Source organism: Dromiciops gliroides, chromosome 1 (genome assembly GCF_019393635.1).
Source record: "Dromiciops gliroides isolate mDroGli1 chromosome 1, mDroGli1.pri, whole genome shotgun sequence".
In the NCBI taxonomy this organism is placed as follows: Eukaryota; Metazoa; Chordata; class Mammalia; order Microbiotheria; family Microbiotheriidae; genus Dromiciops; species Dromiciops gliroides.
Genome location: NC_057861.1, coordinates 401766340 through 401779451, shown reverse-complemented (window position 1 = coordinate 401779451; position 13112 = coordinate 401766340). Strand labels below are relative to the sequence as shown.

General features: G+C 38.7%; 1 pseudogene; it reads right to left on the bottom strand.

Moving 5' to 3' along the window:
* Positions 1–8121: 8121 nt before the first annotated feature.
* On the bottom strand, positions 8122–12572 carry LOC122749761 (annotated as a pseudogene).
* Positions 12573–13112: the final 540 nt, after the last annotated feature.

Genomic DNA, 13112 nt, shown 5'->3' with positions numbered 1-13112 from the left:
TATCTAGTAGTGTTTTCTGTGCCAATTTGACATAAAATCAGTGTTATAATGCTCATTTCAGTAGAAACAATTCTGGTGCTTCTTCATGCACTTTGTATATGCAGAATGCAAGGAGACAGTGTGACACCTTAGGTCCTTATCATTTCTTATCTGGATTATCACTAGGATTAACCTGCTAATCACTTGTCCCTTCTTCAAATCCCTCTTCTCCAAACCATGCCCACAAAGCTGCCAAATTTATATTTCTAAAACAAATTTCAGGCCATATCATCTCCCATACCCCTCAGAAATCTTCTCTGGCTCGCTGGTGTCTCTAGGGTAAAATACAAAATCCAAGGCCTGGTATTTGAAGTCTTCTATGAATAATGCCCTCACCTTTCTAGTCTTATCTCCCATTATTCCTTCTCACACACTTTTTGTTCCAGTTAAAGTATGCGAACTGATGTATGGGGATAATTTCATCTCTTCCTTCCTAGTCTTTGTGGAATTAATCCCCCAAGTAGGGAATATACTCTTTACCTACTTTGACCTTACAGAATTCATAACTTCCTTTGAAGCTCAGCATTGGAGCTACCTCTTGTCCCAGGCCTTTCCTCATTCTTCCCCCTGCTCCTCCCCCAACCCTCCACCTCTCCCCTCTCTGTTCCTCAGATAATTTTGTATTGCTAGGAATCACACTCACACACACGATATAACCTCTCCCCCTTTAAGCTCCACGAAGGCAGGAACTGTTTTATTTTTATCTTTGTAACCTTTAGCACCTAGCACAAAACCTTGGCTGTAGTAGATGCTTAACAAATACTTGTTGAATTAAATTGAACAAAAAAGAATTTAGATTGGATTATAATATCAGTGGGTGGCTTCAGGTCTTTAATACACACCACAACTACTGATACACATTAACCAAGATTTGACTAAACTAGCATGTCTCATGAGTTTCCAACTTTTTCTGACCAAATCCCAAAAGCCAGTGATCACCACTGCCAAAGGCATGTTGTAGAAAATCACACTGTAGTCCTATAGCACAAACCCCATCCCAAATACCTCAATGCCCAACAAATAAACATAACCCCTTTACCAGAAACCTGTCCTTCTGTCTTGTTCACCTAATTCAGAGTTGCTGAAGGCTTTGAGTCCTTACTTAAGGCCTTTAGCCCAGGATCTCTCAGCCTGATTGCTGGCAACTGCCAAGTCACCCAATGGTGCTCTTTGGCCAGATGAATAATTTGATTAACAAATTTTTGAGAAGATAACAAAGATTTGGACAAATAGATTAGTGAAACAAGCTCAAGATAATCACAGAATCTGAGTTTGAAAGAACTACTTAGTGCATCCCAGAGAGAAATGGGCATTTGGTTTTCTGGCAAATGATATCTGAATCTATAAGTTTTATGATCAGATATTGGCAAACCAAACCAACAAGCCCCCCAAACACAATTTAGACATGCTTAAATGTAGAGTATGGTATCATTAGAAGTCTGCCTCCATAGGGGGCAGCTAGGTGGCGCAGTGGATAAAGCACCAGCCCTGGATTCAGGAGTACATGAGTTCAAATCCGGCCTCAGACACTTGATACTTACTAGCTGTGTGACCCTGGGCAAGTCACTTAACCCCCCATTGCCCTACAAAAAAAAAGAAAAGAAAAGAAAAAGAAGGCTTAGTACTGACTAAAAATAAAATCAAATCTAGATTAAATAAACCAAAACATCCACCATGATAGATAAAGCTTTGTGTTCTAATATTATTTTGCTATATGAAATGATGAAGTGGATAGTTTCAGAAAAATCTGTGAAGACATATGAATTGATGCAAAGTGAAGTGAACAGAACTAGGAGAACATTGTACACAGTAACAGCAAGACAGTGATCCAAGATAATTCCAAAGGACCCATGATGAAAAATGCTATCTACCACCAGAATATATAGAGAAAGAATGCATTCTGAATGCAGATTGAAGCACACTTTTTAATTTTTTCTTAATTTTTCTTGTTTTTTGGTCTGTTTTCTTTTGCAACAAGGATAATATGAAAATGTTTTATGTGACTTCACATATATAATCAATATCATATTGCTTGCCTTCTTAAAAAGTAAGAGAGGAACAGGAGGGAGAGAGAGAATTTGGAACTCAAAATTTAAAAAAAATGAATGTTTAGGGGGCAGCTAGGTGGCGCAGTGGATAGAGCACCAGCCCTAGAGTCAGGAAGACCTGGGTTCAATCTGGCCTCAGACACTTAACACTTACAAGCTGTGTGACCCTGAGCAAATCACTTAACCCCAATTGCCTCACACACACAAAAAAAAAAGTTTAAAAAATTCTACATGCAGTTGGGAAATAATGAAACAAATAATATATAATTTTTAAAAGATTATGAGACTGGGGCAGCTAGGTGGCCTAGTGGATAGAGCACCGGCCCTGGAGTCAGGAGTACCTGAGTTCAAATTCGGCCTCAGACACTTAACACTTACTAGCTGTGTGACCCTGGGCAAGTCACTTAACCCCAATTGCCTCACTAAAAAAAAAAAAAAAGATTATGAGACTTACCTAAGAATTACACAATAAGTAATTGGCACGATCAGGACTGGAACTTGGAAATGGGAAAATGGGGAATTCCCTCTTACCTTTCCCACCACCGAAATGTTTCATTAGTACTTTCCTTCCAAAATAATTTTGTTATACTAAAAGGAAATAAATGCTTGATTAAATTTTTTTTTAATCACATAAACAACTGGAAAGGTTTTTTAGTCAGGGTTCTTTGGGGATGTGTAGAGTACTGGTCCTGGCAATTCTAGTATAGGACATCCCAGGACATCCTAGGTCCCTTTTCCCCTAGCCATTTTTCTTTGATTATTCCAGGTGATACTGATCTCTTCCTCCTCCAGATTTCCTTCACTTATTGGTCTTATTATCATAACCATACAGGACAGTACTTGGTTGATTTCTAAAGTCCCTTCTCGCTGTAACATTCCACTCCAGGGCTTAGCACAATGCCAGGCACATAGCAAGAGCTTAGTAAATATTTATTGACTAACATTTAACAACTCTAAGATGAAACCCAAGAATATATAGAGAAAAATTAAATCTATCTCTTTTCATGCCTATCCTCCATTTTGTAAATCAGGAAACTGAGGTCCAGAATGATTGATTTCCCCAAGGTCATACTCAATTGATATTAAAACTTACAGATGATTCCAATTGGCCCCAAATACTTCTGATTCCACTTATCAACTGCCATGTTAATAAGCAAAATGAATCAGGAAAAATGCTTTGTATGAAATAAAATAATCAAATTGAGGATACTTGACTCAAAGATATAGTCTTTGTCTGTCATTGCTATCAAATTGGCTCTTTCACTTGGGATTCATATACCAAAAATCTGTTGGTCCTGTTCATAATGTGTTTCAAAACACAACCACAGGAAAAATGTTCAGAGTTTCTAAAAATTAGAGAAATATAAATTAAAGGAACTCCGAGGTTCTAAATCATAACCAACATATTGGCAAATATAATAAAATCCAATGGTAGGAAAAGTATGACAAAAATAAACTCACTAATTATAATAAACTAGTGATAGAGTTAGGGATTGGTCTAAGTTTTTGGAAAGCAATATGCAATTATACAATGAGAATTACAAAAAATGTACCTACCCTTTGACCAAGTGGTCCACTCCTCATATTATACCCTGGAGAAATTATTGACAATGGGGCAAGAAAGACCTATTTGTATAAAAAATATTCCTAAGAAGACAACTACAAAATTTGAAGGAAAAAAAACACACGAAAAAACTACCTGTCCAGTGATTTCAAAATAGCATCCCTCCAAATTATAACATATAAATGTAATTCATTTCAGTCTACCATAGGAAACAAAGAATTCAAAGAAATGTGAAAGACATATGAAATAATGCAGAACAAAAAAAGCATCACTACTTGAACAAAACACCCTAATCACATCATAAATAACAGTAATAAGTTGACATTCCAAATGATTGTAAAAGGGTTCATAGAAGTAATCACAATGATTTGGTTACTTACTGTGACATTACAACCAATACTGATACTTTTTGTTTAGAGTTTAACAAACAGTAAATAATTGAAATTTGTGCAAATATATATAGAATCATTTATGATCTGTCTGCCATGTTTATTCCTTTGCTTTCCTCTTTTCTTATGTTCTTGCTTACATAGTGAATACATGTACTAATCAATAGAAGTTAAAATAAAATTTATATTAAAATAAATAATTAATGGGTTGTGGAAGCAACAACAACAAAGAAGCATATTATCTAGATTCTGACACATAGCTAGAAGTAGAGTCTATTGAATTAATTAGTCCATCTAGACATGCCTTGGACAGGAAGTACAGAGGCATAGCATTTGATAGGAAGAGGAGAGAAGGCAAGATTACATTTAGGAAATTGTTCGGGACTTTCCATAGTCCTCAAATGTCTGATGATGCAAGAGGCCATCTTTGTAGCTTCAATATTCTCTTGGGGATTCTCTATAGCTGTGAATCATGGAACACCATGTACAATATTTCTATATATGGTAAGATTGTGTTTGATTTGAAAATTATTACTACACCAAATGATTCCTGAAATAAACTTGACAAAATGTAATAATATTACTTAAAACCTCTCAAGTATTTCTGTATCAGATGACTAATTTTTATTTTTTACTTTTCTGAGGGTTATGCATTTATAAAACTATATCATGACCTCTAGTGGTAGATCACCTTAAGTACAATAGGAAATATTGACTGAGGGACTGAGCTGTGTGCAATATCCAATTCAGTATTTTCTGTTTATCTGAAAACAAATACTACAATGCATGTAAGGAATTTAAGCACTCCTCCCTAACCCCTAACATGTACATATCACATAGAAAGATCAAGAAGTCTCCCTTTTTACAGAACTATTAATCATGAGGACCTGAGTTCAAATTCTACATTTGATGCTTATTACCTGTATGACAAATCACTTAATCTCCTTAAGTCTAAATTTTCTCACCTGTAAAATAAGAAAAATGGACTTAATGGCCTCCAGGATCCCTTCCAGCTGGAGAGCTATAACCTCTATGATTAAATAAAACCCCAGCAAATTAACTGAACTAAGATTTATAAAAGTAAATATAAGAAAATTTTATTCATTTCTGTGCTCTTTTCTCTCAGTCTGTTTATTCATTTGCCTTCATTTGGATTGTTCTCCAATTAGTATGCTTGTTCAATTCCTATTTCATCCCTTAAGACCTAGTACAAGTGGCAGCTAGGTGGCTCAGTCAAGAGAGCACTAGCCTTGGAGTCAGGAGGACCTGAGTTCAAATTTGACATCAGATACTTACTAGCTATGTGACCCTGGGCAAGTCACTTAACCCTGATTATGTACCAAAAAAAAGACCCAATACAAATATCATCATAAAGCCTTCTTTGAGTCTTACTTCTTTATTCCCACAATTTTCTCTCTGGCTTTAAGTGATCTCTCCCTTTTTGAACTAATGTCACATTTTATATCTCGTTAGACTTTCATGAACTACCTTGTATTATATTCACTTTTCATGCTCACTTTATCTCTCTTCCTGGACCCCATACTCTAAAAGGGAAAGACTTTTGTTTCACCCATTTTTGTATGTCTCCCACAACCCCAGTGCCTCAAATATAGTAAGCATTCAATAAATCTTCATTGATTCCAATTGGCCCCAAGGCTGACCAGGTTAATTTTGTTTTTCAAATGTTTATTAGTTTTCAAAGCTAATGAAAAGGGCAGTATCATCTCCCTGCTCTGGGAGTTCCAGTGGCAGACCCAGTACCTCCAGGAATAAATCTAGTCTTCTGTTTCCTAACCTGCCCCCTTCCTACTGATGTAGGAGGTAACTAGGAAATATAGTTATGCATTTTAGGTTTTACCATAAATTTGCCCAGTCAGATCTCTGTTAAGTACTGCCAAGGGCACCAAGCTACCAACTCCATAGCTTAAGGGAGCCACAGGGCAGACCTTGCTGCTAGATTAGTTGCCAGGTCCACCTTAGCTCTGGTCCCCTTGCACCCTGAGGTTATCTCCCCTTCTTATAGCAGGGAGGAGATTATTATAAGTCTTTAGTGTTAACTACCAACTGCTTAAGCCCATATGTTACTTTGGGCCATTTGGATCGCAGAGTAAGAATGCTACTGCCTCTTCTTATACTAGAGTCAGAAGAGGAACCTGAGATAATTTTCTTTGGTGGGTCTGAAAAACTGCTGCCCTCACTATTCCTTTTGTGGGGTAACGAACATGAAGCTATGCTTACAAATTTAACTTTGGTAATAGAATAAGTTTCTAATTCTACTGCATTAGGGTTACAAGAATTGGAAGAGTGCTCAAACTCTCTGGCAGATGTAGTCCTGGACTGAGGCAGAGTCTATATGGCTCAGAACACCTCCTGAAGAAGGTTGAGCTGCTGTACAGAGATTACCTGGATGGCTGAAACTGTTCACAACTGCTTGCTTCGTCCAGTTTTTCATGGAACTCTAAGACTTATTCTGTATTAGGGTCCCTGTTGCCCCTTGGTATGTTTGTAAATCATTTGTGTTTTGTGTTGTGGTTCTTGCATTTGTAACTCGAGTTCCTACATCTTCCTCAATTCATAACCCTGCTGTGGGCCCCTACTTTGCCCACTCAGCAGGAAGTAGATATAGAAGAATTGATCTTCATCCTTTTTCCCAGGGCATATGAAAAGGGGGGGGAATGATGTAGGAGGCAAAAAGGGGTTAATAGAAAAACCTAAGATCCAAGCTCTAATTCAGATATTAGCTCCAAAAGGAAGTTAGACCCCAGTTAATGGATAACTTATGCTAGGCTATTGTACTCACAGTGATCAGTACCCATAACAAGACCATAATGGGTCAGGTCAAATAACAATAAAGGAAATGACAAGGGTATAGAAATTCTTCTTTTTTTTTAATTTAAATTTTTTTTTTTTTTTTAGTGAGGCACTTGGGGTTAAGTGATTTGCCCAGGGTCACACAGCTAGTAAGTGTTAAATGTCTGAGCCCGGATTTGAACTCAGGTACTACTGACTCCAGGGCCGGTGCTCTATCCACTGTGCCACCTAGCTGCCCCAAGGGTATAGAAATTCTAAAGAAAAATTATTATGTTTTAAAACTAGTCATGGGAACCAGAAAGAGACATGCACAGAAAAGGCCAAATTTGTCCCCAGATTCACCTTATGACGTGTAAACCCCCAAAACACACCTCCACTAAAAAAGGTACCCACCTCAGGGGTTGGCTTAAGACCCCAGGAACTCCAAATTAGGATAAGCCCTCCCCTGAAACACCCCAAGGTAGAGAATATTATAATGAGAAGGACAGGCCCTCTCCTGTACCTCCCCAAGGTGGCGATTATTATGAGACTGACAATCAATTTATCCATACTATAAATATAACTGTCTTTTCTTTCACTATTCGAGAGATACCTTTCCACTTTTCTGGTTCTCTCTTTGTGGTCACCCACAGTATTGCAATAAAATGGGAAACTGAATCACTGAGTCTTGTAATTCTTTTGGGACAACTCATGATCAATTCGAGCCCAAAATTCTGCCCATATCACTACCTTTCCATCTTTCTTACACCACACCCCCCTCTATACTTTCCACAGTACAATGACAGTGACTTATGTGAAGTTCCTCAAATCTCAACACCTGATGTCCTGTCTCTGCCTTTGTTTTTGTTTGGGGGGGGGGTTACAAAACTGAATTCTCTTTATTCTGCATATATTAACTTCATGATGTATCTGGTGGCTACTGTCCAGCTAGACACAATGCAACAGGACAAAGACATCTGCAGATTGGAGATTGTTACTTTTCTCCACTTCCTTATACAGAATTTCCTTCATTAGCTTGCACAAGTTCTCAAATTATGCCTTACTCTCCTCCATTTTTTTTTCTTATCTTCATCATCTTCTGGAAGTTCTAACCCTTTCTTGGTAACAGGGTCTTTGCATCAAATTCCTTTAGCTGGTGCACATCAATAGGCTTTGTCATGAATATTACTTCAAACCTATGTTTTCTGTATCCATTCCAAAAAGGCATTAGTTGGCCACTTATTCTTCATTTTTACCACTGATAGAACAGAATACTTCTGGATTTCCTTCATTATGATGTTAGCTATAGCAATAAGAGAAGAAAAAGAAATGAAAGGAATTAGATAATGAGGAAACAAAACTACCACTCTTTGCAGATAATACGATGTTATACTTAGAAAATCCTAGAGAATCAACCAAAAAGCTACTTGAAATTATTAACAATTTTAGCAAAGTTGCAGGATACAAAATAATAAATCATTAGCATTTCTATATATTACCAATAAAGTCAGCAACAACAGATAGAAAGAGAAATTCCATTTAAAATAACTGTGGCCAATATAAAATACTAGGGAGTCTACCTGCCAAGACAAACACAGCAACTATATGACCAGAACTACAAAACACTTTTCACGGAAATGAAGTCAGCTCTAAACAATTAGAAAAATATTCATTGCTTATGGGTAGGCAGAGCCAATATAATAAAAATGACAATCCAACTGTGGCAATTAAAATTATATGGGATTGTCCTATTATTGTCCCAAGTTTTAGGGAAACTTAGCTGGGGTTCTAATATATTGCTACTTAGAATTTAGAGGCTCCTGCACCACTTTGGGGGCATTAAGTATTTATTAAAGCATATTAAATATTAGTAAAGAGAGCACATGACTCAGAAAGTTAAGAAGGAAAGATAGTGGGCTGCATCTGTTCCCTCCAAGCTCCAGAGTGACTGTGTAAGCTTCCTGAGGGCTGGAGGAGAGCCTGTCCTTACACATTGCTCAAAGCTAATTGGCTAGCATCATTCAAATCTATTGGTTTACTAGATTTGAGGGTGTCTCAGAGCAGTGTGCGCTGATGTCAGAGTATGGAGCCCTCGTAGGCAAAAAGGCCTTCAGATAGGTGTGGTTTTAATCCCTATTCACAATCCAAGGTCCAACCACATTTCCTTTGAAATTCTCCTGACTCTGGGCTGGCCTTAAGAAAGGTCTGGCCAGGCTCTCTGGGTCTCATAGAAGCCCATTATTTTCTCACACAAGTGTGGTGTTTAAAATCTAAATGTGGGTCCTAACCTGCCCCCTCCCCCAGTTTTGGGGGGGAAGCTGGCTAAAATCTGATAAATTCAGTAAGAGTTTAGGCTTTTAAGGATTCATTAAAGTGGATTAGAAGTTAGTGAAGAGGGGCAGCTAGGTGGCGCAGTGGATAAAGCACCGACCCTGGATTCAGGAGTACCTGAGTTCAAATCTGGCCTCAGACACTTGATACTTAACTAGCTGTGTGACCCTGGGCAAGTCACTTAACCCCCATTGCCCCGCAAAAAAAAAAAAAAAAAGTTAGTGAAGAGAGAGTTGGTATAGCCAGAGAGAAACCCCTGCTTTTCCTAACAGTCCACGTGAAGTCCCTCACCACGCCAAAGTCCTGGACAGAAAGGGGCGGCTCTCCTGTTCTCCTGCCACCACCAAGCCAGTTCTGGATGAAAAGAGGCAAGCCAGCCTCACCTTCTTACTTCCTGTCTCCTTCCTTCAAGCTGATTGGTTGTGTGGAAATTTATTTTGATTTGGGGACCCTACCGGTAGGCTAAGATTAGAAAGCCTTAGGCCCTCAGGGTCTCTTCTGTGTGGGAGGTGCTGGTGCCCCTCCCCCTCGCTTCAACTGAGCCAGAAAGCCCCATGGGCTGTTCAAGATGCCAGGTCAGACAGTTGGGGGAAAAAAGCCCCCAGCTCCCTCCGACCTGAGTGGAGCAATCTGAAAGATCCCGGAGAGCCTGTGCTGAGGCATGTAAGGCTGAAGCACACTGTCCCCTCCAACCCCACCAGCCACAGCCCTGGCTGGCAGATTAGCTTGGTCTTTGGGGGCGCAAGAAGCCCTGAGATTTGAGTGGAGAGAAGAAAAGGTATATATAGACCTAGGGGTTAGACTCAGGAGGTTGGACAAGGAGAGACAAGAGAGGTTGAGAAGAGGTCAAGGGGATGAGACGGAACAGTAACGCAGGACTAGGAGCAAGGAGGAAAGGCCAACGGACAAGATAGAGAGACCAAAGGAGGGCAGATGAGACAGCAAAGGTTGGAGAAGACAGACAGGGGGCTACAAGGACGCAGGAGAAGACGGACTAGGAGCAGAGAAAAGAGAGGCCAAGGGGCAGACTGACGGAGCAGACAGACAGAAGGTCGGTGAGAGAGAAACACAGGGGTTCAGCAGTGGCAGTAAGGAGAGGAAAGTTAGAAGCAGGGGGATTTACAAAGTGAAAGGGGCTCTGAGTTAGAATAAAGTACCTGAATGCCCTAAGGCAAGCAGCAGCTAAGGCCCTTATTGTGTTCCAGAAGTTCCAAAGAGAAGCAGTGGAAAGAGAAGCCCTGCAGCACAGTCAGGTTGTACATTTTATTTCCCTGTATTCTTAATTTTAAATAGTATCTCATAAATAAACTCTGCTTTGGTTATTTAGTTAAGAGGCTTCTTAATATTTTGCTTATCTATTTGGGAGTGGAGCAGTGTGGTGGAACTTTATAAACAGCCCACATTAAATTAACAGCAGTCAGATAGCCAGCTAGTCAAAATTCCCCAGATTAGTCCTCCATAGATCAGTCCCCGCCAAATTTGGCTAGTCAGTTAATTTAAATATTCTTACATTTGAATGGCGACTGCAGCAGAATTTATGGCCCAGTTATAATTTCTCTAAACTTATCATTTTTCATATAATTATACTTTTTCATAAATCCAATTATATAATTTGTCCAGGTTAGATATACTTATTAATAATTAATTTTTTTACAGTTGAGAGTTGTCTCTTGCTGATGTCAGTAGTACACCACTTCTGAGAACAACACCCCACTCAGGGCCAGCCAGGTGTGGTCTTGATTTTGATGGTTTTCAGGTGGGGCCTGTGGGCATCTGCCAAATCCCATTATTTTATCACACTAAGTTAATTTATTTATTTAGTGCTATACCAATAAAACCATCAAAAATATTTTATAGAGCTAGAAAAAATAATAACAAAATTCATCTTGATTTCTTTTATTCTGGACATATATTTAGGCAAGGAACTTATTATATCTTTTGACTGAAATGTGTGACAATGTAATGCTCAGATAAATGGCTCCTCTTGGCTGAGTTTTTATGGATTCCAAGCTTGAGGTTTTTCAAAATGACCTCACAGAATTTTTTATAATTCTTTTTGTCTTTTGTCAGTTCTGAGAAGAGTGCTAGACACTTCTTAAAAACATTCTTATGAATGATCTTCAGTATCTTACTCTGCTGTAACATCTCACTTCAAGGATAGGTAGGTCTTTTGAATCTGCCTTGCCATGGATGAAGTTAAGATACTCAGAAAAAAAGCACATCACAAATGCCCATGATCAATCAATCAATCAATATTTATTAAATACCTACTATGTCAAGCACTGTGCTAAACACTGAGAATTACAAATAAAAGCAAAAGACAATCCCCACCCTCAAGGAATTTAAAATCTAATGAGGGAGATGATGAGTCCATGGGCCATAATACAATTTGATATTCTTTTTGTTTTCAAAGAGGTTAAAGGGAACCCAAAGGGGGATGAAGAAAGCAGAGCTCTGAAGTCCAGCTGATCCTCCACAGAGAAGTGCTTTACTGACAAATGATATTCCCAATCATTGGTAAAGCTTTTACAAAAGTCATCATACTCCTCTTGTCAGATTTTATCAAGGTTACATGTTTATATTGGTCTTATTCAGATCCATCTATTCCATATATTTTCCCTTGTTTTTCTACATGTTTTTTCTTCTTGTCCTTGCTTTTATCTTCCTCATCTGATCCTATAACTTCAATCTTGGGTTTCTCTCCATCTCTACCTGGCGTTTCCTTGTTCTCTTTGTCTTCCTCTTTCTCATCATAACCGATTTCTTTACTTCATTCTTTCTCCAAATAAAGTGTAAACAATGAACTTTGAATGCTTCTTTCCAATCTTCTTGACCCAACTCTCTTCTAGATACTTTATCTTATCTTCTTTTAGATGTAAGAACAGATTAGTGTCCCTGCCAATAGGTTCACCATAGTCAGCTCAGACTGTGAAGGAGCTACTAGCTAAAGATTTTCAGGCATACTGTTGATAATTATTATGCTTGGTAATGACAACTACCTTCTCTGCCACCAGTAAGTGAAGTAGAAACCCATACCAAACTGACCAAGCATCAAGTTGTCTGCTACATCTAAGAAAGTCTCTATAAAAAAGCCTTGGTACCAGATTTGCCAATGGTCTCCAAGATATTGATTAGGTCAATCTATGTCATGTTAATGCCAATGTCCACCAAAGTTTGGGTATGCTCCTAAGAGTTGGGGATGATGTCAATTTTCAGCTCCTTACTGCTGTCCAACTTGGAAGGCTCTATTAGATTCTTCTAAGGGATCTTGTCCAGAGTACCAGAGGCAATAGAAAATATTTCTGTATTGGAATAAGAGGTATTGGTTATCAAAGTCATAAGCTAGCCAATCTCTGCCTGGAAGGCAAAGGTCTCCACTTCCTCCTCTCCAGGCTGTACTTCTTCAGGCATCTCGAGTGGTTGCGGCTGATAAGGCCAGTACAGGGTACAAGTACTGAGTCCAAAAAGTGAGGACCATGAGGAGCTTGGCCCAAAAGAGGCTCCTGTCTCTACCTTGGCAAGATTTCTCCCATAATTGAAATTATCTGGGGGCAGCTAGGTGGCACATTCAGGAGGACCTGAGTTCAAATCTGGCCTCAGACACTTGACACTTACTAACTGGCTGACCCTGGGCAAGTCACTTAACCCTCATTGCCTTGAAAAAAAAATATTCTACCTCTTCAAATCTACTTATTTATTTTCTCTGGCTTCCTTCAAGATTCAGCTCAAAACCCACTTTCTTTTTAATTTAATTTAATTTTTTTGCGGGGCCTCTCCCCCAACTCCCCTGCCATGTGATATTTACACAAATCATTTTAATACAAAATAACACTTGATAAATCTGTTTAACTTTTCTGTCTAGGAAATCAAGAAAGACTTCAAGAAGGAGGTGACTTTTGAGTTGGACTTGAAAGATTTAGAAGGTATTTAACAGGCAGAGAGATGATTAGA